The sequence below is a fragment of the Symsagittifera roscoffensis genome, chromosome 6, assembly GCF_963678635.1.
Source record: "Symsagittifera roscoffensis chromosome 6, txSymRosc1.1, whole genome shotgun sequence".
Lineage (NCBI taxonomy): Eukaryota > Metazoa > Xenacoelomorpha > Acoela > Convolutidae > Symsagittifera > Symsagittifera roscoffensis.
In genome coordinates, this window is record NC_087067.1 from 9,146,457 (window position 1) to 9,173,052 (window position 26,596).

At 34.9% G+C, this 26,596-nt stretch overlaps 1 protein-coding gene across 4 annotated transcripts in view; it reads right to left on the reverse strand.

The window, feature by feature from the left end:
- LOC134848405 (amiloride-sensitive sodium channel subunit alpha-like) overlaps nucleotides 1-26,186 on the reverse strand; it is an 85,271-nt gene extending 59,085 nt beyond the window's left edge. Inside the window, exons 1-2 of one of the 4 annotated variants that reach the window (XM_063865840.1) lie at nucleotides 26,120-26,186; nucleotides 13,978-14,076 (exon numbers count right to left, since the gene is read on the reverse strand). The gene's annotated coding sequence lies outside the window, so the exon portion shown is untranslated. Of the gene's footprint in view, nucleotides 1-6,041; nucleotides 6,102-6,146; nucleotides 6,310-13,977; nucleotides 14,317-14,668; nucleotides 14,779-26,119 lie in introns of those variants that run through there. The other 3 variants (XM_063865839.1, XM_063865841.1, XM_063865844.1) reach the window with 3 other exon arrangements.
- Nucleotides 26,187-26,596: the final 410 nt, after the last annotated feature.

Here is a 26,596-nt window from a genome sequence, read left to right on the forward strand (position 1 = left end):
ATTCACTAATTGTTTACGGGCAAGGTCCTGAATGCTGCAACTGTACTTTTGGGTGTTTGAATTAAATTTAAAAGTTCGATTCGGTTTTAACAAAAACAAATGATTGGAAAATTTAGAAATTCTTTACTTTTTGAAAATTTCCTCCACCCTAGTACCTAAAATAAAATGAAAAAGGATTTTTTTTGCATCTATTAACACAATATTTGGATCAATAATAATGCTGCGACTCAATTTGAATCAATTTTTGAGACGCATGCGCTAGAGCATTAATTCGACGCATGCGCTAAGTGCTATTAAAAAAGTCGAAATTTTAGGCGCTCTAATTATCCCAAATTGACCAAAGTAGTCTCAAACTCAAAACTCTGAAACTTCATAAAGAGCAATTTCAGGTAGAAAATCTTAATTGAGCCTAAGGACTTGATTTTTTCCAGATAGTACAAACACTTTCCGTCAAAATTGCATAATCAAAAGTGGAAATCGGTGAGCAAAAAAAAAACACTCTGAGCATATATATTGGCACAGGAACAATATGGAGTTTTGAGTAATCAATTCACAATAAAAATATTTTATTTGGAATACAGTCGAAAAAGAAAAATTTAACGAAATCATCCACCTTCGCTACAATTGCTCCCAAAACAAAATTTTTGACTAACTGTAAATGCAACTATGAGGTTAAGCAATGATAAGCTAGTCTAAAAACCACCATAAATTTTGCTTAGAGATTTGACTCAGTGAAAACAATACCGCATAGAGTTTGAATTATATTTGCAAGGATGTAAAATGCAGACATTTTCTAGGTTTAATCGTTTTTGATATCCGCAGAATTGAAATAGACATGAATAGGTTCTCTAAATCAAAAAACTGCAGTATGTCCTGATTAGCTTGTTTGGGAGCTCTAAAAACCCAATAAGCAAGACATTTTGAGTTCAACTGCAATCATACAGCCATAAAACGGTTGAAAACGTATGAAAATTCAAAAAAAAAGTTTTACAATCAGCAAATTAATTCAAATCAATGATTTCTCCTAAACTATCTTAAGTCGTCACTTTAAAAGTCGTAATAACTGCAAGCGGTAAGTTATAAGAGTAAAACTATTTAAGTAAGTAGCAGAAATTACAAAGCAAAATCTATCAACTTTTATCATTTTTTTCTCTAAGAGGTGAAGAAAAAAACATCAGCGGATTCGATATTCTGGCCAACAAAAATATTTCTTTTGGTACAAATTTGAGACATCTATTTTTGGCTGACCGACCCTAAAAGTTTTGAAAGGAGCATTTGACCCCAAAAATTTTGTCAATTTGGCCGACCTATAAGAAAAGTAGTTAAAATTCTCAATGTTTTTTTTTGAAAATCCACCCCCTTGACCAAAAGCTAGATCCGCTTCTGGTTATAAGCAAAAACCCCACTTTACACGTACCTAGTAACTAAACAAACTGACCCGCACCGAAGTTTCATGGGTAAAAATCGATTATAATGGATTTTTGTTGACAAAATGTTGTTTTTATAATCGATTATCATGGCAGATTAAGACAACTTTTTGGATTTTCAAAAATGAAATCCATTAAGTTCAAGAAAAAGTTTTTTTGAAAAATAAAAATCCATTAAACACCATTATAATCCATAAAAATTGACTCATTTTTATAAGTATTGACACTACGTTTTTCAATTTCTGCAAAACTCGAATGAACACGTTCATCCGGGGGCGGCCAATATGTAGTCATTTTGAAGAGGCCATAATGTAGTAACGTTCCAAAAAGCGCCCAAATATGGCATTTCTGACCAGTCAATCATTTTGACCGAACTGAAAAAAAAATTGACTAAGTTTTTGAATTTTTTTGTCTCCACGTCCTGCCACACGTCTACCCTAGATTCCACCTAAGCCTCTAGTCCCCTCCTAGAAAAAGTTGAAGTTTAGCAAGAGAACAAAATAACTAACTTAAGTTTAACATTATTATGAGAAAATGAAAACAGCACACTGAAAGATTTTAGAAAATGGATTCTAATCCATTATAACCGATTAAAATCGATGATTTCTCTTTCGATAAAATTTTTTGAAAATAAGTTGAAAATAGTAGATTACAATCGATTATAATCAATTTTATATAGTTTTTATTGCTGTTTGAAGAACATATGTTGTCCTTTTCCGCTAAAGCTAACTCATATCAACGCCAGACCTTAAGTGTTTCCACTCGGCCGCATAGTCTCAAGAAGGTTTTTCTAAGGGACTTTTTACACTTGAAAATAAAAACATGAGGAAAAAAACTTAAATATTTCACAATTTGACCAATGTATCTAAAAACGATAGCTATCTGAATTAATTTCTGGAAATGTCAATGGTTTTTTGATTTGTCTTTCAGAACTTGAGAACCTGAATCTTGTTATTATGATACCACACTCGGTCTCATGCAAGCTTTATTTGATGTGGTCAAAATTGGCTGGAAAAAAAGGAGACATAGACTCTACGCCATAACTCTTTCGTGAAAAAGGCTGCGCAAATATATTGATACTAATTGAAAAATTTAATTGATTTTGCTTGCTATGCTTGATTTGAACAAAAAATGTACATAATTATTTGTTTTCAAATTTGTATTCAGAAATATTATTTTATTTTTTTGATATCTTCAATTGTATGAAGTATGAACACAAAAAATTTAAAGAACCCTCATTTATTAAACCCCAGATAATTATACAAAATTGGGTACTTACTTTGAAAAAAACTTCTAAAATTTCAGTTTTTTTGGTAGAAAACTGAAGACTGTTTATGATCGGGGCAAAAAGTGTCAACAATCACAATAATGATAGCGATAGCAGAAAATTTACTGAATAATGATGGCGAATGGCTTTTAGCCAATGGCTCTATCATTGAAAACCTTCATTAAGTAGATTTTCATCAGTTTTAGTTTTACAGAAAAAACATACTTGTCTTCAGAATCCCGTATGGTTCATTAAACGTTTATTGGCGAAGATTGCCAACAATCAATGTCTCGCAGTGAAACCCTCTTTTTGACAACTAAAAGATAGAGCACTGCTTATACAATCGTTAGCATCTTTTCGTCCAAAAGTTCACAAAAGTCCACTTATTCCATGCTTTTGTATTGAATAAATGTTGATTAACACCCTAGCTTCGAATTATCGTTGATTTTTTGAGAAGGGGCTTATGCATAGATATAAGATCAAAATGAGAATCACAAGAAATTTTCTAAGAAACTAACATATATTTAAAGCCGTAAGAAATGTTCGACTTTTAATTTTGCTCCCTATTTTGCTCCTTATTCTTTTTTTCTAGAGTAATAGTTAGTTTTTTGAGTTGTGAATACACAAAAAAATATTTGCATTCAGCGTAATATTTTCGTCCATTATCCCGACTGTATGCAACAAATGTTCAGAGACAACTCATCACAGACACAAAAATTACTACTGTAAAACTAAAATTAACTTATTGTAAACGGGCAAGGCCCTGAATGCTGCAACTGTACTTTCGAGTGTTTGAATTAAATTTAAATTTAAAAAGTCGATTAGGTTTTAACAAAAAAAAAATGATTGGAAAATTTAGAAAATCTTTACTTTTTGAAAATTTCCTCCACCCTAGTACCTGAAATAAAATGAAAAAGGATTTTTTTTGCATCTATTAACACAATAATTGGATCAAAAATAGTGCTGCAACTCAATTTGAATCAATTTTTGAGATGATTTAATTCGACACATGCGCTAAGTGCTATTAAAAAAGTCAAAATTTTAGGCGCTCTAATTTTCCCTAATTGACCGAAGTAGTCTCAAAATCAAAACTCTGAAACTTCATAGAGAGCAATTTCAGGTAAAGTATCTTAATTGAGCCCAAGGACTTGATTTTTTCCAGATAGTACAAACACTTTCCGTCAAAATTGCATAATCAAAAGTGGAAATCGGTGAGCAAAAAAAAAACACTCGGAGCATATATATTGGCACAGGAACAATATGGAGTTTTGAGTAATCAATTCAAAATAAAAATATTTTATTTGGAATACAGTCGAAAAAGAAAAATTTAACGAAATCATCCACCTTCGCTACAATTGCTCCCAAAACAAAATTTTTGACTAACTGTAAATGCAACTATGAGGTTAAGCAATGATAAGCTAGTCTAAAAACCACCATAAATTTTGCTTAGAGATTTGACTCAGTGAAAACAATACCGCATAGAGTTTGAATTATATTTGCAAGGATGTAAAATGCAGACATTTTCTAGGTTTAATCGTTTTTGATATCCGCAGAATTGAAATAGACATGAATAGGTTCTCTAAATCAAAAAACTGCAGTATGTCCTGATTAGCTTGTTTGGGAGCTCTAAAAACCCAATAAGCAAGACAATTTGAGTTCAACTGCAATCATACAGCCATAAAACGGTTGAAAACGTATGAAAATTCAAAAAAAAAGTTTTACAATCAGCAAATTAATTCAAATCAATGTTTTCTCCTAAATTATTTTACGCCGTCACTTTAAAAGTCGTAATAACTGCAAGCAGTAACTTATAAGAGTAAAACTATTTAAGTAAGTAGCAGAAATTACAAAGCAAAATCTATCAACTTATATCATTTTTTTCTCTAAGAGGTGAAGAAAAAAACATCAGCGAATTCGATATTCTGGCCAACAAAGAGATTTCTTTTGATACTAATATGAGACATCTATTTTTGACTGACCGACCCTAAAAGTTTTGAAAGGAGCATTTGACCCCAAAAATTTTGTCAAAAAAAGGTTTTATAGTAGTTTGAAATAGCTCCGAAATTATATTTGGCCGACCTATAAGAAAAGTTGTTAAAATTCTCATTTTTTTCTTTTTGAAAATCCACCCCCTCGACCAAAAGCTAGATCCGTTTCTGGTTATAAGCAAAAAACCCCACTTTACACATACCTAGTAACTAAAAAAACTGACCCGCACCGAAGTTTCATGGGTAAAAATCGATTATAATGGATAACAAGACAACTTATTGGATTTTTAAAAATGAAATCCATTAGGTTCGAAAAATTTTTTTTCGAAAACTAAAATCCTGTTAAAAACCATTATAATCGATTATAATCCATTTTTGTTTTCAATATGATGGATTATTTTTTGTAAATAAAATCCATGAAAATTGACTCATTTTTGTAAATAATGTCTCTACGTTTTTCAATTTCTGCAAAACTCGAACGAACACGTTCATCCAGGGGCGGCCAATACGTAGTCATTTTGAAGAGGCCATAATGTAGTAACGTTCCAAAAATGGTATTTCTGACCAGTCAATCATTTTGACCGAACTGAAAAAAAATTTACTAAGTTTTTGAATTTTTTTGTCCCCACGTCCCGCCACACGTCTCCCCTAAATTCCCCCTAAGCCCCTATTCCCCTCCTAGAAAAAGTTGAAGTTTAGCAAGAGAACAAAATAACTAACTTAAGTTTAACATTATTATGAAAAAATGAAAACAGCACACTGAAAGATTTTAATAAATGGATTATAATCCATTATAACCGATTAAAATTGATGATTTTTCTTTCGATAAAATTATTTGAAAATAAGTTGAAAATAGTCGATTACAATCGATTATAATCGATTTTATATGGATTTTATTGGTTAAAAATTAATATCATTATAATCTATTTTTAATCGATTATAATCAATTAATTTTGTTATTTTATATAGACTAACAAAATCCAGTATAATTGATTATCATTCATGAAACTTCAGTGCGGGAGACTTTTAACATTGTTATTTGCATAATTTATATATATAATTCGCACACTCGAGAGAGAACTAGAACGTATTGAGAGATCTGAATCAAGCTGTTTCCCTTAAAATGTGGAATTCAGAAACGCAACAAAAAAAAGTTTTTTTTTAAAAAACAAAAATTTTGAAATTGAAAAAATCATTAGTTTTTTGCACCTACCTCCCATTATTATGCAATTACTCACAGTTAAACAACAAAAAAATCTGGAAATATAAAAAATAAATTATCTTTATTGTACATTTTGCCTGCGTGACTGAAAATATCAGCAAGAAATTTTTTCTTTCCTAAAGTTAAGTTCATCTTACCGAACGAGTGTTAAGTTTTCAAAAGCTAGTTCGGATAAACTGTAAGCTCTTTACACAGATAGCGAAGTCCGTTTGTTATGAAGAAAAATGGATGGTGGTACTTACGTAAACTTTGAGGAATGCTTGAATAGTACTGCAGATTTTTACAATTGCCCTAAGTATTTTTTAATCTCTCTGTTGAAAAAATAATGGGCAGTAAAAATATAAACAAATTAAAAACGCTTTTAAAATTAAATCAAAAGCAGACATACACTTTTAGTTGAAGTAATGAAAGTAATAGAATAAAGTAAGAATAAGAGTAATGGTCTGTGAGTAATAGCAGGTTTGCCACCATTATGCTAATTTGAAGGAAAGCATAACAAAGGGATTTTTCTTGTTATTTCCGCAGTGGTAGTTTCGATTCGGATGCATTAACCGCTCTCAGAAGCACTTGAAAGGGAACCAGTTTTGAATGATTATCCAAACAGAAAAACATGAAAGGCAGAAAAGTAAATTAAAAAATGGAAAATGTTTAGTGTAGATTTGTAAAAGTTTTTACAAAGAAAAAACTCAATTTCATCTGTCTAGAAATGTCAAGCCAAAGAAAGTTGAATTAGTTCAAAAAACATCCGCGAGACCAAAAAGTTTTATCTTTTTCCCAGCAAGCAAAAACAAAACAACTAAATTCTTTACATTGGTAACTTTTCCAGCATAACTACTAAATTTATAGGGTTGAAATTTTATTCCATGATTTTAACCTGACTGGATCCAAACTTGCAACAATCTTGATTTTGAGGCATCATTTGGCTAGTCATATATTGTTTAAAAAATATACTTCTTGTTGTAATATCCTCGAAAACAGCACATGAATTTATGAAAAACAAGCTTTTGATTTCAACTCCGTTTCTTGAGAAAATAATAAACTTGGGATCCTCCTTATTTAGCGCAAAACCAATGAACAGCCCAAAATTAGATGGCTTAAGGTATTTTTGCATTTTGAACTCAAAGTTGTACATACGTACAGGGGTGGATCTAGGATTTTCTCGAAAGGGGGGGGGTGCGGATTTTCAAAAAAATTCGAAAATTTTGTCGTTCTTTTTTTAGGTCGACTAAATTGATATTCCAAGCTCTGCCAAAGCACCGAAAAGACCCTGTTTTGGCCAAATTTTCTGCGCTGCAGCCAAAGTTTAAAAAAAAAACAGGCCAAAAAAGGCGTTTTTAGGCTTTTTTTTTTGGAAAATTTTGACCAAAAAATCGCGTTTTTCCAGCGCTCGCTCACGTCTCAAAATTAGTATGTATTGGCGCCGAAGACGCCTATAAAAAAATTAGAGTACGTGACCAAAAACGGATATCTCAAAATAGTTGAGTCGGCAGGGGCGAATCCGTGATGAAAAAGCGTCCATCCCCCACCCCCCCCCCCCCCAAAAAAAAAAATCCCGCACCTGCATACGTACACACTACCCATTTTTTCGAATGAGTCTATAAAATTTAGCCCGTAGACGTAGCCCGAAAAACTTTGGGATCTCTTTAACTAAATCCCCTTTTCTGCAAAGAGGGGGGATGGGAGATTCGTTAGAACAATTTATGAGATTGTTTCAACAAGAAAAACACATTTCTAACGAGTTATGTTTAACTGGCGCTTAGATTTTTTCTTTCAAGTTATGAATCAATCATCTTTTTAAATTGCTCCAAAACTCATCTTTCAAAATTTAAACAATGTTTTATCTGTTGAGAAAGTTTGTGAAACGTTTTTTAATTACTTTTTAAGCTTGCTTGAGAGCAAACAAGTGAGTCTTTTTAATTTTGAAATCCATCTTTATCTTTTGAGCCGCTGCCCAGAAAAAAACTCAATAGCGTGATTCGTTGATTGCTTGGTTGAAAACAAAAAAGTTACAATTTCTTCAGCCCGTTACTGTGTGGGTTCGCCATTGTTATCTTTTGAGTTTTCCACCTTTTGAGTTTATTGATATGACTCCCTCACTGGTTCATGTTTGCTTCAAGTATAAGTTAATTGGGAAAAATTTCGGCAAAATTAAGACTTTTATCCTGTGAAAAGGTTATAATTCCGGAAGGAGAAATGATATCCCTCTCCTGAATCCGGCACTGCTTCTGAAAATAGTTTTGATTTCTTATTTTTTGTCTACTGACTGAAATTAAATCAACTACACAAAACGTCCATTCAATATCCAATTTTTGAATTCCTAGAGTGTACTGCATTACCCACAGAAAAATGAAGCATGATCGCAGTAATAAAAACATTTATGGCAAAAAAGCTACAATTTTTTCATTTTGGGAACATAAAACAGGATTGAAATTAAAACGACCCAGTAATAATAGATATTTGAAACATTTTGCTCATTGAATAATCAACCACCTGAGTAGAATATCTTGAAACTGAAAATCAAATTCAATTTGCAGGATTTTGCTTTTTTTTTGTCTAGAAACCATATGAGGTTTTAACAAATATTCAGTAAAATGGTTTCAGGAAGTGGTAAAAAGTGAGCATCAAAATTTAGGATTCAATTTAGTGGCAGCTTTTCAAATTATGAAGTACATATTTTGAAGCTAAAAAAATTCAAAAATTTCATATCGCATGCGAGCATAATGATTCCATTACAATTTCTCTCACGCTAACATTTTTTCATTGATGTTTTGGTTTTTTTGAGCAGTCTTGCTTCTGAAAAGTTCTCCTTTTTTAAATCTCCAGCTATCAATCTTTCCATTCTAATCAAACATTTCTCCGATCGGTCTGACCAAAACTTCTACCGTCCAAACTGCAAGTTTGAATGGAAATATATAAACCTAAACTAGGACAGACCGACAGACCTTTCCTTGAAATTACATTTAAAAAAACATCTAGAACGAGCGGGTGGAAGGAGCTGCAGACATGTTTAACTTAACCGGGGGTTGCAGAGATTTGCCTCTCTTCTCAGGAAATTGACACCCCCCATCCCCACCCACCACTGAAGGGCCCTCCTTTGGTACATGTTTACGACATCCATTTTTGATTGAACAACCCTTAAAGTTTTTTGAAGGCCATTTTGGCGCCAATATGCTCAAGCAAAATTTGAAAAGTGAGCGAACGGCGATAAAGACATTTTTCGACAAAATCGTTCAAAAACTGCTCAAAACTTGGCCTTCATAGCGTTTTGAGATCGCTCAGAAAATTGATTTTTATTGTCTATCTAAACAACACGCTTCAAAATTGTTTCAAAAACTTACACAAATTGTCATAGATTCATTACACCTCAAGTTAGTGATCTGAGAAAGATTTCCGATACCACTTTCGATATCTTCTTTTGATTTTTGGAAAAAGCTGAAAAATCCGTAGAAAGGTTTGCAATTGGGCACAACTCAAATCGTTTTAAAAACTAATTACTTGTGACAATATAAAACAGAAAGTAACAGCTTTAAGGATGGGTAAATTAAATTAGTTGATAGAAGGTGACTGTTCTTAATCATACGACTCTGTTGTCTGTCATCGCAAGCGGGCCATTGGCAATGGAAGTTAGGGACGTCAAAGGTAACGAATCGAATCCGGTTTATATAATAAGCATAAAAGGAATATGTGACATTTTCAGCTGAAGTTCTTGTTTCTACTTGACTGGAAATTTAAGTTATATTCTCTTCAGTGACTTTATTTTATCAGTTCAGTAAAAAAAACGTGATCCAGTCATGAACAAAAAAAAAGAAAGAAAGAAATTTTTCTGCAGAACAGTAAATTAAGAACATTAATTCAGAAAATTAACATAGTTGTTGTACTGAAAACAAGAATGGAGTGAATAGACTGAAGGTACAATACGCACCCTTGAGAGTCTACCCAAGACCATATTGACGACAAAATTTAGGTCTTTTCGAATCTGAAAAAAGTTATATTAATTGAGATAATTGCGTGGCTGAATTTTTATTCTTAGTTTAAAATTTTACATCAAAGAGTTGAAAATGAGCAGAAAAAATGGCGATATTCCAAAAACTCAATTTTTGCAATTTTTTGAAACAGACTTAAAAAATGAATCGAGAATGTCAATCGGGAGCGTCCGTCAAATTTTGGAACAGATTCGGGTTGAAAAAAGTTGAAAGACGCCTTTAAGCAACGGGTTGAACATAAATACAAGAATGCTTGAATAAATTAAATTGTTTTCAATTAACATGAATAAAATTCTTTTTGATTTTACAACCCAAAAAAATGTATCTTCAATTTTGGCCATATCGCCAATATTTTCAGGCCACAAATCATTTTTTCATTATATTCAGCAATTTGGTACCTCTATTAGTTGATGCGCTTAATTCTGTTTAATTTTACCTTTTAGAGGAACAAATAAACAAGGAAACCCTGGTTCTAAAAGTTTTTTGAGAAGCACATTGAAATTATGAAAAAAATGATGACTATGATTTAAGAATCTGAAGCAGAAATTCCATAAATCGAATACCTATAGTTTGAAAAATTTTTTGAGAAGCACATTGAAAAAAAAAATTATGACTGGTTTAAGAAACATGAATTGCAGAAATTTCATGAATCGAATCGTTTATATATAGTTTGTGTACCGTTAATGTTTTGTTATTTGAAAAAAAATGTGTAAAAGTATATTACAGCCTCTTGAAAAAAATCAATCAAACAGCTTTCCGCTTTAATATATAAATTTTGTTTAACAGAAAAAAACTGGTTCAACCTTACAGACACAAAGACTATTGAATAATGATTTGATTTTTGACTAGTAAAAATTGAGAAAACTGAATTCAAACTAAGTGACGCATTTTTGAACACTTTCTCAATGACTCCCTAATTTTGTTTCAAATTTTTGAATATGATACATAAAAACCATTTTGTGATCCAAAACAACACCAGGAGCTTACAGGAAACTCCGACTGATTTACAATACCAGCTGAAATGAACTTGAAGATTAGAAGCACTTCCTTTCGCATTAAAAATTATAAAACGTTTTAGCTTTGCAGAAATAAGTGCTAATATGCGAGCACTTTTTGAAATTGATCAGTTCGTGAGTTTCTACATGCCACATTAAAAGTAAATGAAAACATTTGCTAAAATTTATTTGAAATTGATCAAAGCGTGAGCTTTTACTCATGCCAGATTAGTATAGTGTTACATGAAGATTTAGCTTTTTCGATTACAGGACTTTCAAATTTTTTAATTCAGCAACGTTTGTTCTTGGGTTGAAAAAATTTTCAGCTGCAGCAAGCATCGGTGATATGTTACACTAGGTGGTAATTTTGAGTATATTGCATGTAATAAATTTCAGAACTATTGTGCATAATCTAGTCATTTCAATTTCAATCAATTGTTCTACTATTTAGATAGTTTTTATACTTACATTACTCTGCCAAATGAAATGCCATTCTAAGACTCAATTTTTACACTTCTTTTGCCGAAAAATTTGGCTTTTGAAATAAATTATAAATAATGGGCGAAGTATAACAAAAAGCGATCCAGCTATTGAAATTGAATCTACCACCTATTGTAATATATCACCCAAGCATCTTTTCTAGAAAAAAAATAAATAAACGTTTATGAAATTTTTCTCAAAATAATTGCAATCCATACTTCATACTAAAAGTCATCCACTGTCAAGCAATACCAATGCAAAAGTGATTAAAGACCTTGAGGTAGTTTTTTCAAGGGTTAAGTATGCCGGAATGAAAAGATAAATGCTATAGGCAAAATTGTAAAAGAGAAGTTAATCTATACAGCATTACGGTCCCACTATATACAAATTTTAGTGAATACTAGGGTACAGATGTCACAAGAACAGCTCATTTGTTTATGTGCAAACTTAACACTTGTAAAAAGAAACGAGGATATCTGGTAGCTAGTTTGATAAAAAATCAAAACACGTTCGCATTATTATCATCATTTCAATCATTTTTCAATTTATAACGAGCGCTTTCCTGCCGCTCTGAAAAAATTTGTTGTTTTGTTATCCGGAAAACTACCTGGTTTCTTTTGGCGTATCACGGGTTATGTTCCGTGACTAGTTTTCAAGACAAAAAATTTTGAAACTAAGTATGTCAGACTTTTTGGCGCAGAATTCCGTGCCCGAAAATCATATTTTTAAAAGATTTCGCGTCTAGTATTAAAAAGTTGTCTTGGAAAGCCAGTGAAAAACTAAACTTCATAATAAAATTTTTAGAGCATACAAGCAGAGAGTGACTATTGATTTAAAAAAGATAGTTTTTTTTCTGCAAAATAAACTTGATTCAAATCAATTTTTGTTGCGGTATTTCTTTTCACATTTTCAGCAGAGTAGTGAAGGGATAATATGTCCTCAAACGAAAGCCAATCAGTAAAATTTTGAATTTTGTAAACGTCTGTAACGCAGTCTTATCGTCATAAAAATTTTCCTAATAATTACTGTGGCCGAAACATTCTTCTATAATCGTACAGTAACTGAGTTTTGTTTTCAATATTTAAAACAGAAGTGTTCTTTTGGAAAACCAAATTTGTTCAAATTTTTGCAATAATAGCCTCAAAATTTCAACGGTTTTGTTCTTTTTTTTCCTAAACAACTGCAAACTCCACCAAAAAAAATGAATATGGGTCTTAAAAACCATGAAACAAGTCAAGTTTAATGCCTTCTAATTTTGCTAAGAAATCTGCAATTATACCTTTTTTTGGGATCATAACGATCTGACTTGTTTCGTTGCTTATCCGATAGCCAATTTTTTGTCATCTGACACTTTGAACAAGATACTACGAAAAATTTTGTTTTTTTTAGTTCAATTATATAAATTTTTGTTTTGAAGGTCATTTTTTTATGACAAGAAATTGCTTCAAGATACAAAATTAATAAAAAATTGAAAAAAAACGACTTTTGGGAGATTTTTTAATTTTTCACAGGGTGGAAAGGATATATATACGAGAAAAATTGTATCGCGTTCAAGTGTAGTGTTAGATTCAAATTTTCTTAGATGTCATTAAGATATAAAAACCATTAGAAAAATTTTATCAGTGTCAAGAAAAATGGGTTTGAACAATTTTGACCTTTCGTATCAAACGCGGAAACAAGCAGAAAAATCAGAAAGGAGCGGATAATTTCTACTCATTTCTATGAGCATGGTTGCAACTGATGAACACAGACGCACTAGAGCTCCGCACCACTAGTGATTCACTGCAAACATAGCATGACAAATGAGTAGGTATAAAAAGCAGCAAAAACGGCAGTCGAAAAATAAACAGAAAAAGTGTCGAAAAGAACTAGAATTTTCTATTATAAATTTCAAATGTTTCTGGCAATATTTCATTAATAAACTCCCTTTAGAGAAACACACGTAAAGTAAGGCAACTGATTGATTTATAAGCATGACAACAACGATTTCAGAATAGGTCAAAAAACAATAATACTAGAGCAGACACCTGTTGGGTCGAAGAAAAACAGATACCCTCTAAAAAACAAAAAACAGAACATTGTCACTCACTTGAAAAATTTATTCGCTCCATTTATTCAGAAATGATATTTTTTTTATTGTACTAATATATGAAGCTTAACGTTTTAATTTTTTCAGTTCATTTGAGTATTTTCAAGACAAGTTTTTCTCGATTAATATTTCACATTTATTTTCGCTGTATTGACAGTTGTGGTGAAATTTTGCTACAAGCACATGAATCGTCAACTCGTTTTTTATTTGTTTGTTGCAATTTCCCAAAAAAATTTACGTTCCAATGTTCTAAGCAAAACTATTCATTAGTTAGGAAACGTTTATTGAACGAGATTCGAATTTCAGGTGAGCCAACCTAAATGTTTTCAGCATTCTTTAAGTTTGGTTAAATTATCTGACTTGTTTCTTGGCTTGGAACCGAATTTCATCTATTACTTTTTGGAGAAGCGGATCTAGAAAAAAATGAAAAACTTTTTTTGTTATTATACTGTTCTAATGAGCTACTATCTAATAACATACAATTACCTGCAGTAGGTCAATGTATTAATAATTTTGTCGAACTTACCAACTCGCATTGAAGGCCGATGAGTTGTTTTTTTTCTTGAAGTAGTAACTTCAGACGCTCTGAAGAAGACTCTTCCATAGGCTAATTATAGGGATTCAACTGAAATGAAAATCCAGCTCAGCTTTCTTTCCGATGGCGATAAGTGACAACAATTTAAAAGCGCAAAGAATGCTTGGCTCGTTTGTTTGCATAAATTTTAAGACCGATTTCTTCAGGGAGCTTTCATTCAATTTAATTTTCATCCCATTTCCAATTTAATTCAATCTACTTCAATGAGGGGAGCTCAGAAAAAGGCCGGATAAAAACTTTCAGTCCTGTTTTCCGTTGCATTCAAAGTAACTACAAAAATTTAACACAGAACAAATATATCTCAAATTTCAATTCAAAAAACACAATGTGGTCTCTACAACAGTTGTGCAAGTTGCGCTGCAGCAGTCTACGGTATTTTACCCAAAATTCACAACATTTATGGATAAGTTTCCATCGGTAACATTTATATATCCTCAAGCAGTTTCCGCCTCTCTCCATTACCTTTGGTGCCAAATATGTCACCATCACTTATTGGTAGCGACGTGAAAAAAGTCAAATGATGGCGTCGCTTTCAAAAGCAGAAAAAATTATTCTCAAATTTTAAATTCAAAACGTTGTATAAACAATATTTCAAATACTTGTTTAAAAGTAAAGACAAAACCTTCTTAGGAACGGAACATACAATTTGCCTTTAATTTTCAAAAAAAAAAATCTATCAAGTTTGCAGCAAAACTGTATATTTCAAAAAAAAACGATAATCGGTTAGGCGGCTCGTATTTCGACTTGTGAAATTCTGGTGCGAATTCGGCTTAGTTTCTAAAAATGGTTCGTGCACGGGTGAATAATCAATTGCTAGTCGCCACCCGGATCAACAACGTCAGTCCAACGTCTCTAATTCTCCTCAACCCGCCCAAGGCTCCAAATTTCCCAATCCAACCTCTCCTGGGAAAACTATTCTCTCAGCCGAATTTTCAATTAGACTGAAAAAAGAATGGAGACTTTCTTACCAAAATAGTACTTCACTTGGTTTTTCAAGAAAAAGTGGCAGTTACGGCTAAAATTACATCGCTTCTGAATAAAATGCAGCTTTCAAACCAAATACTGTGACGTTGGTTAACCTGCGATATGTTTCGGTTAACTTATTTTCGCCTTAACTTGCAATGAGCTAATTTGTGGGCTATTTTGTCTCCTACTTTTCAAACAGGACAAACGGAGAGACTGGTGATCTTTGTTAACCGCGACACCCCAACAGCCCCGCTTGGGTTACTCTCTCATCTTACCCTTGCATCCCCCCTATTTCAACACCCATGCCTCATCCTCACCCCTTTTTGGACCACAATTACGTCACGCTTATTTCCCTGGCAACCTCACTGTTCGCAAATATTGAATCTTGACACTTAATTTAATAATTCATAGCCTACTTCACTTTTCCTCTTCTCTTTTTTCTGACAGCGTGAAAAAAATAAAATGGTAAATTTGTTAGATAGATTTAAAACACAGGAGGCAATGAACCGAATTTAGTTTTTCGAAATAACGACATTTGTTACATTAACGATCAGATGGCGCACGACTAATTTATAGAGATAAAATTAGCTTTATAGGTATAAATTAATTTGGTGAAAAATGAATAAAACAATTACAACCTCAACATCAAAAATAGTGTCAGAGGCACCATACGGTTTCTTTTCAATAAAATAATGAAAAATTAAAAGAATTCACGCTGATGATAAAACAGAGTTTGATCATAAGCTTTGATGAAAAAGGGGTTTGAACAAAACACGTCATTGTGTTCTCGAATACTGTGACATCACTACATGACGTCATGCATTCTTATGCTATAATAGATAACATAATTAACCTTCTTAATGAAATGAAGTTCATACATCTATATTTATTTAACTATGTAAATATTGATGGTAATTAATACCAATCATAGGAGATTTAGACCGAGCTACTAATCAATTGGGTAGACTTGAAGAGAATAAAATATTAGAATCATGATCTAACTTGCGCCGATCGACAAGCGATATTCAGAAGTTAAGAACCGAATCCTGCGTCCTTAAAAGCAAGATAAGTCTTAACCGCTCGAGACATATAAATTATGAATACAATTCAATAAAAATTGATAGCCAGTAGCGCTAATTACTATCCGAACAGCTTACAACATTAACAATAAACGACGATATAGCTGTCCACGGCCATCCGAAGGGACACTATATCACATGGTGACTGTCGCGGAAGATTCTACTTCTGGATTCACCAAAAGTCATCGGCACATGCAATCTTCATCACACGAGCGGACAACGACAACCGCACTTTGCTGAAACAGAACAGGGCAACACAACCCGTTTCACCCAGCAACGCTCAGATGTGGAAAGCAGAGCAACATTCAGCGAACAACTGAGACAGACAGGGAGAAAAAGAAGACAGCCTCAACTTCTCAACATCTCCGGGCTGAAAGTTTCTCCAATCTACAGAAGCAGATGTGGATTGTGACCTACAACATCACTACTTCTTGTTCCAGTCAGAAGGCAGGGCAGCTGAGCTACTGACAAGGCAGACAAAGAAAGCAAATCTACAGGTTTTTCAACAATCAACAAAAACAGTTAGTTAAAACAAAACTCGAAACTCAAACCTGCAGTAAATTGATATAATTATCATTAAGTTTCCCCACCATAGAAGTCAAGTAACGGAACCTTTAGCACAACCATATAATTGCATCAATAAATCTGATCAGTGATACTACTAGCTTTCTTTAAGAGCTAATTTATATAGCAAACTCCCTAGTGTTCCCCCTAAATTGAATAACTGCTGTATCTTATCATCAACTGTATCATCCTGATATTCATTCGACTGTAATACGATGGCACACGCGCAAGTTTCGGTCGAACCCTATGGAGGAACGGAAAAAGAAGACTTTTCAGAATTCGAGCTATTTTTTCAAGGCTACATCGGAGTAGCAGCGATACCAAACGCACAACAAGCGAACTTCTTGCAACTGCACCTACGAGACAACGCGCTGCGATTCTACCAGACACTAGGACCAGCAACTCGAGCGAACGCTCCCGCGAGTGTCATAGCCCTAAGGGATCACTTTTGCAACCCCCAACTTCAAGAAATCCACGTTTTGAATTTAGAACAACTGCGATTCAACACGAAAACAGATACCCCAGAGAATTTCTTGGTCAACTTAACGAAAAAAGCGCAGCTAGCGTATCCGACACCAGATTTGCCAGCTGTCGCCCCAATTGATCCTGCAATAATTGGAGCACCTGCAGCAGGAGAAGCAGCACGATTCCACCGAGAAACTGCTCAAAGGCAAGAAAGGATAGATGCTGTACATGACAACCGAAATGAACAAACTAAACGACTGTTCATTAAGGGAATGCCAGGCTGGCTGCGATCAAAACTGATGGAACAACCACCTGCAACTACAGTTCAGGAACTGTGCAACCTGACCAAGAAGCAAATCACCATTCGTGAGATTTGCCGAAAAGACGATTACCCGGAAGACGGATTTAACGAAACAAACGACAAAGTCTCAGAAAATTTAATAAGCGCTATCACAAAATTGTCCACAAATCAGGAAAAAATGGAGAAGCAGCTTAACGAAATGATATCACAAATAACTGAGCAGTCGAATAAACAATCGAATCCGCTCCCCGAACAAAATCGGAACAACAACAGTCAGAGTGATCAGTATAGTGGCTATCAGCCAAACCAAAATAATGGGTATGGACAACAGCGAGGCAACAGAGGCGGAAGACGTAGAAATATTTGGCAAAATAAATTTGATTTCAACAATACTCAGCCAAACTTTCACAATATGCCACCAGTTGCACAACAGCCATATTCGCAATTGTACCCTCAAAATCAGCAGTACCCAAACATGAACCAAAATCAACAGCCAATGGTTCAAATGCATCCATCAGCACAGTTCCACAGTACCAGAAATATCCGACGCAACAATTTGTCGCAAATCAAATGCCTCAAGCTGAAACGCAAAATCCCAACGGACCTTTTGGACCAATGGTGCGATCATCAGCCAAATTTTGTGACGTTTGTGGAAAATTTAACCACACAGCAAGTCAATGCTGGTGGCGACAGAAACAACAAGGACGCGGACAAAATTTCCCGTTTCCAAACGAGCCAAAAAACTAATAAAGCCACTGAGTCAGCCCCCTAAATCATCGAAATCACCTAAATCATCACCTAACGAACTTTTCCAACCTGATGAGATACTTAGCCTTTACGCAATAATCCCTGCGGAAGGAACAGTACTGACGTACACAAAAATACGTTCTCATCGGGATTACAACGTAGAGCCCTGGTCGATACAGGAGCCTGCGCAAATGTTATCTCAAAACAGACATTTGAAGACCTAAAAGAAGAAAAATCGCTATTTCGCCCTCTTGAAGTAAATGAACCCAAACTGAAGAGAGTTAGAATGGCAGGAGGACAGCAAGTCTCCATTGAAACTGAAGTAACGTTAGAATTCCGATTGGCAGACATGACCTTTATAGAATCATTTCTCGTTCTTCATGCAGCCAATTCAATAATTCTAGGAAATCCTTTCTATAAAAAACATCATATTCATGTCTGTCCGAAGTATAATCTACTGCATTTCAAAGACATGACCCTTCAAATCAACGAAATAAAACCTCCAAACGAGCCAAGAAGAGTCAATAGAGTGAAAAAATTCCCTTTGCTTCTGACAAAACGTCAAACAATAGCCCCGCATCAGACAATTCTTGTAGAATGCCAGCTAGAGAACACATGTCAAGACATGGAAAAAACTACCGGAATCGTGATTCCAGCTCAGGAATTTGAAGAAAACTGTGAAATTGCGTTCACTTCTTCAATAAGCGAAGTGCTGAAAAACAACCTGTTGTATATCACAGCGTTTAACATCACCGATCATCACATTACTTTGCCTTTCAAAACCGAAATTGGGAAATTTTCAATTCTGACTCTGAAAGAAGCAGAAAATTTATTTCCCATCGAACCTGAAATGATTGCATTTGCAAAAATGAACCACCCGGACGATATTGAAATGGGCATTAATGAGCTAATTCAACAATCGTGTGATAGTCAGCAGCCCCAAATGAAGCATGAACCTGAGTATGAAAAATTTTGGTTTCCTACGCCTGAAACATGTCAAAACCCTGAATTACTTCCTCAAATCCAACGCGACATTTACGACCAAATTCTTCATTTTCAAGGTCTTGAAAAACTTGAACCGAAAACGAAATGTCAAGATCGATTGAAATTTATCAAGAACTTTAAGTGGGAGAATTCAGTGTTGACAGAAGACCAAAGGTCAAAAGTAGAAGATTTGCTTGTTGACTTTTCGGACATCTTTGCCAAACATAGATTCGATGTTGGGTACAATTCCGACCTCAAAATCAAACTAAAACCGGAACACACACGACCTCTGTATACACAAGGACCACCTACGCCGATACATTTGCGACACGAATTGACAGTGGAACTTGCCCTTATGCACTATTATGGACTTATAACAACATTGTCACACTCTAAATACAGTAGTCCACTATTTGCACATCGAAAGCCAACTGGTAAATTGCGGATGTTGATTGACCTCAGAAGGATAAACCATTCACTCAAGAATGACTACATCAACAGCAACTTTCCGATCTCAAATATGACCGATGCTTCGAACCACTTCGCAGGAAAGAGCTTGTTTACCAAACTTGATTGCTCACAAGCATACCATTGTGTGCAAATGGCAGATGACCTTTCAGTCCAACTTTTGGCATTTAACTTCGGTTCACGAACTTACGCATACAAATGCCTGGCTCAAGGTCTAAGTAAATCAGTAACAGGATTTAGTTCTTTTATCCGACACTACCTTGATCCATGCTTAGCTGCGGACCTATGTACACAATTCATGGATGACATAGGAAGCGCTGTGTATAACTTCGATGAAATGATACCGACCCTTTCGAAAATATTCGAATGTGTACGGAAGTCAGGACTTAAATTGTCGCCGAACAAATGTGAGATCGGAACACAATGTTCAAATATTATGGACTTATAACACTACTTGTTGTGTTATAAATATTATGGACTTATAACACTACTCCTGCGGAACATAATCACACCAGCAGGAGTGTCACCGGAACAAGAGAAAATCTCCACGTTCTTTAAAAAAATTAAAATGCCACAAACTGTAAAACAAGTTAAACGACTAATCGGTTTTGTACAGTTTTTTCGCAACTATATGCCAAGCCTAGGAGAAAAACTGATACCATTTTATCGACTCCTCAGAAAAGATGTTGCTTTTCAAACGGATGAGGATCACCACAAAAGTCTCGAAGTGCTAAAGCATGATCTGATACAAGCAACAGACATAACACTTCGGTTACCAAAACCAGGATTACAATACGTAATACTCTGTGATGCAAGCTATCATGGAACCGGTTTTGTGCTCATGGTTGAAGACTATGTGAAGACTGACAGTAAAGGTGAAATGAAAACGTATGCACCAGTGTCTTTTGGATCAAGACTCTTCAATACAGCACAACTGAAGTTCTCCATATACTACAAAGAGTTCTTAGCTCTATATTTTGCTCTCGATCATTTCTCTCATTTCATTTGGGGATCATCCAAACCAGTAATAATACTGACTGATAATCGGAGCCTGACACAGTTTTTTCAAGCAAAAACTATTCCACCGTCAGTTTGGAATTTCTTGGATCGAGTAATGGCATTTAACATCATCATTGCGCATATACCTGGAAAAGCAAACTATGCAGCAGATTTTCTCTCAAGAATGCAAACAGACCCAGCAGCTTCTCTCTCCCTGAAACTAACGGACAAAATTCCAGTACGAGAGATTCAAATCGACACGACAGCTAAAGTACCTGATGCATCTCTCAACCTGATCCAATCAATGGAGGACTTTTTCCCCGAAAAGAAGACAATTGACGATAATCTAAGAACACAATTAATTGAACTAGGACTCTATGAAAACGTTATGCGAGAGCTCAGCACGCAAGAAAATAACAATATCATCCAACCACAAAACTTCGTCCGACTATCAGGACCACTAATTGCCGCAGTTGGCTATCCTGATCCTGCTGACATTTTTCATGACCTGAATTTGAGTCACGAAGTTCTCAATCCGAAAAATGAACAAGAAAAGGATCCTGATATCGAAGATGTGAAGAACTGGATACGGAATGAACAAGTTCCAAACCTCACGTACGAAAACAGTCGAAAGAAGAAATATGCGAAGCAATTTAATCGACTCATACTTGAAAACGACGTTCTGTACCGAAACTTCTTCGATGGCACAGGAAAGGTGATGTATAAACAATACTGCCTACCTAAACATCGTTGGAAAGAAGCTGTGTATCGACTCCACAACTCGCCAACTGGCGGACATCTTGGAATGACAAGGACATCAGAAGAGTTCAGAAAACGATTTTACCTTCCCGGCTTCACTGAATTCCTAACTAATACGATTAAAAATTGCCTGACGTGTCTGCAACTTAAACAGGCAACGGCAAAGCATCAGATTCCACCACTACAACCAATTTCATCATTGCAATGTTTCCCAGGCGATATGATGCAAATTGATATAGTTGGACCAATGAAGTCACCTGTCTACAAGTTTGTTCTCACGGGAATCGATGTATTCTCGAAATACTTGTTTCGAGAATACAGCAGCCCCTATCGCTCCTGCAGCAGTCCCAATTCCCGCAGCAGCACCAATAGTTGCACCATTGCCTCTGGTACCGCTACCAATAGCAGCACCGCCGCCACCAGCACTTCCACCGGAACCAGATCCAGAACCCTTAGCTCCACCTGAGTTTGAATACAACGATGAACTAAATAACGACGAACCAATGAACGAGACAGCGGTTACAATGCCTACTACAGTTAATCTCAAAAACGATGGACAAAACATGGCCCAAGAAACATCGCGAACGAAGCGCAAAGCAGCAGTCGAAGCGCGAGACAAAATATTTTGCCAAACGCGCTTCAGCAACGATGTGAGATACCACCCAATACCACCACGCGAATTGCAACCGCAAAAACTCCGCCTACGAACAGTAGATGGACACGAAGTGGCTCCAGTTACATTCAGTCCACGATCAGCGCAGAATGACAATAAAGCAAATATACGAAAGAAAGCGGAGGAGGCGAATGAAGACTTTCCTCCACGAGAGGCGAAAAGGAACATTATTAAGGACAGCGTGAAGCGAGCGAAACAAATGACTAAACGAAAGAATGGGCCCAGCAGCAGCAAAGATTCGGTAAATGCAATCTATGAGCCAAATATCTTTGTTGGAGCAGGCGATGTTTTACAGTTCCCAGGCTCTATAGCTCACTGCGTCTCAAGTCACTTTCAAATGGCAAAAGGAGTAGCAAAGCAGATCACCAGCGCATACCCATGTATCAGACCAACCCTTAAAAGCATTGAAACACCGATAGTTGGATCATCAGTTTCAGTTTCTCTGCCTTGGGAAAATAAGTCAATCTTCAATTTAGTCACTAAACCACAATTCTTTGACAAGCCAACATACTACGATTTGTCAAGAAGCCTCAACTGCATGAAGCAACAGCTCTTGCAGAAAGGAATAAATGCGATAGCCATGCCAAAAATTGGATGTGGACTCGACAAATTGAAAGAAAGTAGAGTTTTCAGCATAATTTGCGACATTTTCGCAAAAACGAACATCAAAATTTTCATTTACATATGAAACAAAGTCACGATATCGCGCCCTACCGTTCATGCATTCACTATAACCCTTTCTAGCTCCAACAGCAACCAGCTGATGTTACAAAAATCAAAAAAGACGAAGTCAAGTCGAAGAAAAAGAGAAAAATTCAGGAAAAGTCTTCTTTCAAATTCGAGATTTCCGCAAAAACGGACGTCCAAGACACCATTTGCGTGGTACAACGATTTCATACTCCTGGATCATCCTTATAATCCTACCGGGACACAGTCACGAAGTGGGTCCACTAGGAGGCAACATCTTCATGAAGATCTCGAAAAATCCACCTGTTGCCCACGTATTAACATTACGAATAAAAAATTTTCGGGACCCCCACCAAACATGTGGACGAATTTTGAAAATTTTGGTGCGATTGATCTCCAGAACCCTAATGAGGAACCTGCTGGAAGCTGGTCCACTAGGAGAAAACAACTTCGCGAGATCTCGAAAAATCCACCTGTTGCCCATGTTTAAGCATTACGAATAAAAAAGTTTTTCGCCCCCCATCAATGAGTCGAAGAAAATTCGAAATTTTTGGGCTCATTGATCCTCAAATTACCAATGACGAACAGGCATGAAGTTGGTCCACTAGCAGACCAAAATTTGGTGCCATACATCAATTCTCAACATTCCCATGTATTAGTATAGGAAAAACAAGAAAAATAACTTTCGAGGGATATCTTTGCAGAAATGCGGAAAAAAAACACTCAAATGTGCCAGCAAAGATTCAACGGAATTGTTAGTACAACCCTCAAAGTTTACAAGCATTGCTGAAAAACAACACGCGAACTTTAAAAGCTAATTAGAACATCATAAATATCAACAAATTTGATGAAAAACTGAAATTCATCAATTTTAATTCTAACTGATGCCAAATTTTGCTCAGGCGAACCAGCAAAATGCCTAAATAGCCTATAAGAGTGATTTACAACGTCTGTAGAAAACACGACGACAGACCACAAAAGCCAGATTCAGCACAAAAAGACGTTGATTGCGACAAAATGCAAAACCTTCGTCGAAATAGTGGAAATCTGACAACAAACAAGGAAGCTTATCGCCTTCATTCAGGGAGAAAGGCCAACTAAGGCACAACACGCCTAATGGAAGAAGAAACGATGACTCCTGAGAACACAATCTGAAAAACCAAGTTCAACTTTTACGCACGTACACCAGAGTACAAATTGCTTTCCTAGTTGCAAACTTCAACAAAAAAGTGAATAATTCGACAAAACAGATAACTGTAAAATTGTTGGAAATCTATTCGCAATTGAAGAGGCCACGAAAAGACTGAAGTCACCTCATTTGAAAAAGCAACAACCAATTCGGGCACCAATGGAACAAAAGAAATGACTAGCAACAAACAAAGAAAGAAGATAAAAACAACGAAGCGACGAACAACAATCGTCTGCTACACGACACTACAGTACTTGCACCGCAAACTTAGTTATAGTTGACAACTGAACCTATTTTGCTATCATACACTTGATTCATTCATCTATCATTTAACTCCCATAACCCGACTCAATGTGGCTTTCTTTCCCCTTTTAAATATTTCCCATTTAAACTCAACTATTAAATATTTCAAATTATTTAAATCAAAGTGATAATGTGTGCTTTTAAACTAATGAGTGCTTAATTAAAGCTCGTTATAACGTGATACATGATAAACAATTTTCTTGTAGCAGTATATATTTTGTCAATTTGATTATAAGTTTTAAACTGAATTATTTTAACTGTAAACAGTCAAAAACTCAAAACCACCCGGGAAGATTTCTTCTTGTGAGGTAGTGTGACATCACTACATGACGTCATGCATTCTTATGCTATAATAGATAACATAATTAACCTTCTTAATGAAATGAAGTTCATACATCTATATTTATTTAACTATGTAAATATTGATGGTAATTAATACCAATCATAGGAGATTTAGACCGAGCTACTAATCAATTCGGTAGACTTGAAGAGATTAAAATATTAGAATCATGATCTAACTTGCGCCGATCGACTAGCGATATTCAGAAGTTAAGAACCGAATCCTGCGTCCTTAAAAGCAAGATAAGTCTTAACCGCTCGAGACATATAAATTATGAATACAATTCAATAATAATTGATAGCCAGTAGCGCTAATTACTATCCGAACAGCTTACAACATTAACAATAAACGACGATATAGCTGTCCACAGCCATCCGAAGGGACACTATATCACAAATACCAAAAAGAATCATCTATGGTGTTAAACTTAGAGGTCAAATAATATCCGAAGATCCTAAAGAAAAACACATTACGAAAAAGGAGAGCAATTATAAAATCGCTGGCGTTCTAACCAATTTTTCAAACAATTTCAGGAATTGGACACCGTCATTGCCCCATGAAAGGCGTCTTGATTGACAGTTAGTCTGACACTCAAATTTTTTTTGAAAAAAAATTATTAAAATACAAGATAAAAATAAAATAAATCATAATAAATGATAATTTTTTCGCTGAAGCTGGAAGTGAGTTCAGATATCCATGTTTAAATTTGGTCTGAATTTGCTAAAACGAAAATTTAACATAGGTGGTTTGAAAGATGACCGCTCGACTAGCATAAAAGTTTGAAAACCTGAGAATGTATAGTTTAGCATAATTTTAATAGCCTTATAACTCAGAAAAACAATCCTTTCAAATTGAAACTTGCATTTCTGAGAAACTGAAAACTTACAAGCTTAATAAAATTGGATAAATTAAGCAACCAACAAGCAAATGAAATTTCTTAAACTGAAGAAAAGTTTTGGTCAGTCACACCCCGACCTGTAATGGCTTGAACCGAGCTGAGTGTTGCACAAGTTGTGAAATGCGTAAAAACAACTGTAATTTATGTTTTTTTTGTGTTTATAATCAGGGATGGTTGGAGTAAATCTAGGATTTGATACTAGGTACAAAATTTACATATGCTTAACCATGAATTTTTTATAGAGGTGGCAATTCGTTGCAAGGTACCCTAGGGGGTAATAGTTAAAGAGATCCAATTTGACTTAAATGTTTTGATTTTTATCTAGTCGATACGTTTTTAGTTTTAAAACTTTTATGCTAGTCGAGCTTTATGCTAGTCGATACAACGCCGGTAAAAGAAAATTGAACAATCATCCAACCAAATCCCCGAGTCATTTTTCAAACTGCTCTAAAAATAATTGCGATAAGTTTTCCGATAGAGCAATTTCTAATCGAATTTGTTTCATCCGAACCAGAAAAGAATCATCTCAGAAATTATAAATCTGGAAAATCAAAGGCTTTCAAAAATCCTTTTTCATTTCGCAATCGATTACCCGCCAACGGATTTCCTTTTCCTTAACTTCAATGAAGTTCAAACAAAACGAATGTTTACCCCAACTTCTCTGCTGCAAAGCTCAAATAATCAGAAACTAGCAATAAACGGCGGCAGTTTACTGATAATATTTTGGCGTTAGTGTTTTACCCCAACGGTGTAGCTAAACAGATTTTCAGATTATGAACTATTAACAGTAGCAGTTTTTACCTTTCGATCTAAATCAATTACGGAACAAAGAATTACTTCAACGTTGTAGCATGTGTAGCATACAATGAGAAAAAGTAACTGTATCAACTCATGCAGATCTGAAAATTTGATCTATTGGCCCATTATACAACTTATCCCCCAAAAAGACTTCCCATTTTTCTTTTAGTCTAAAATCTTCCGGTTATTTTTTCAGTGAAATGGACCGAAAAGGACTGATGTCCGAAAATTATATTAACAATCACCATTTTGTATTAAACAATTCAGAAAGATTAAGCGTGAAAGATTAACTTCTTTCAGTTTCGGAAAATTCAAAAGATGTTGATTGGT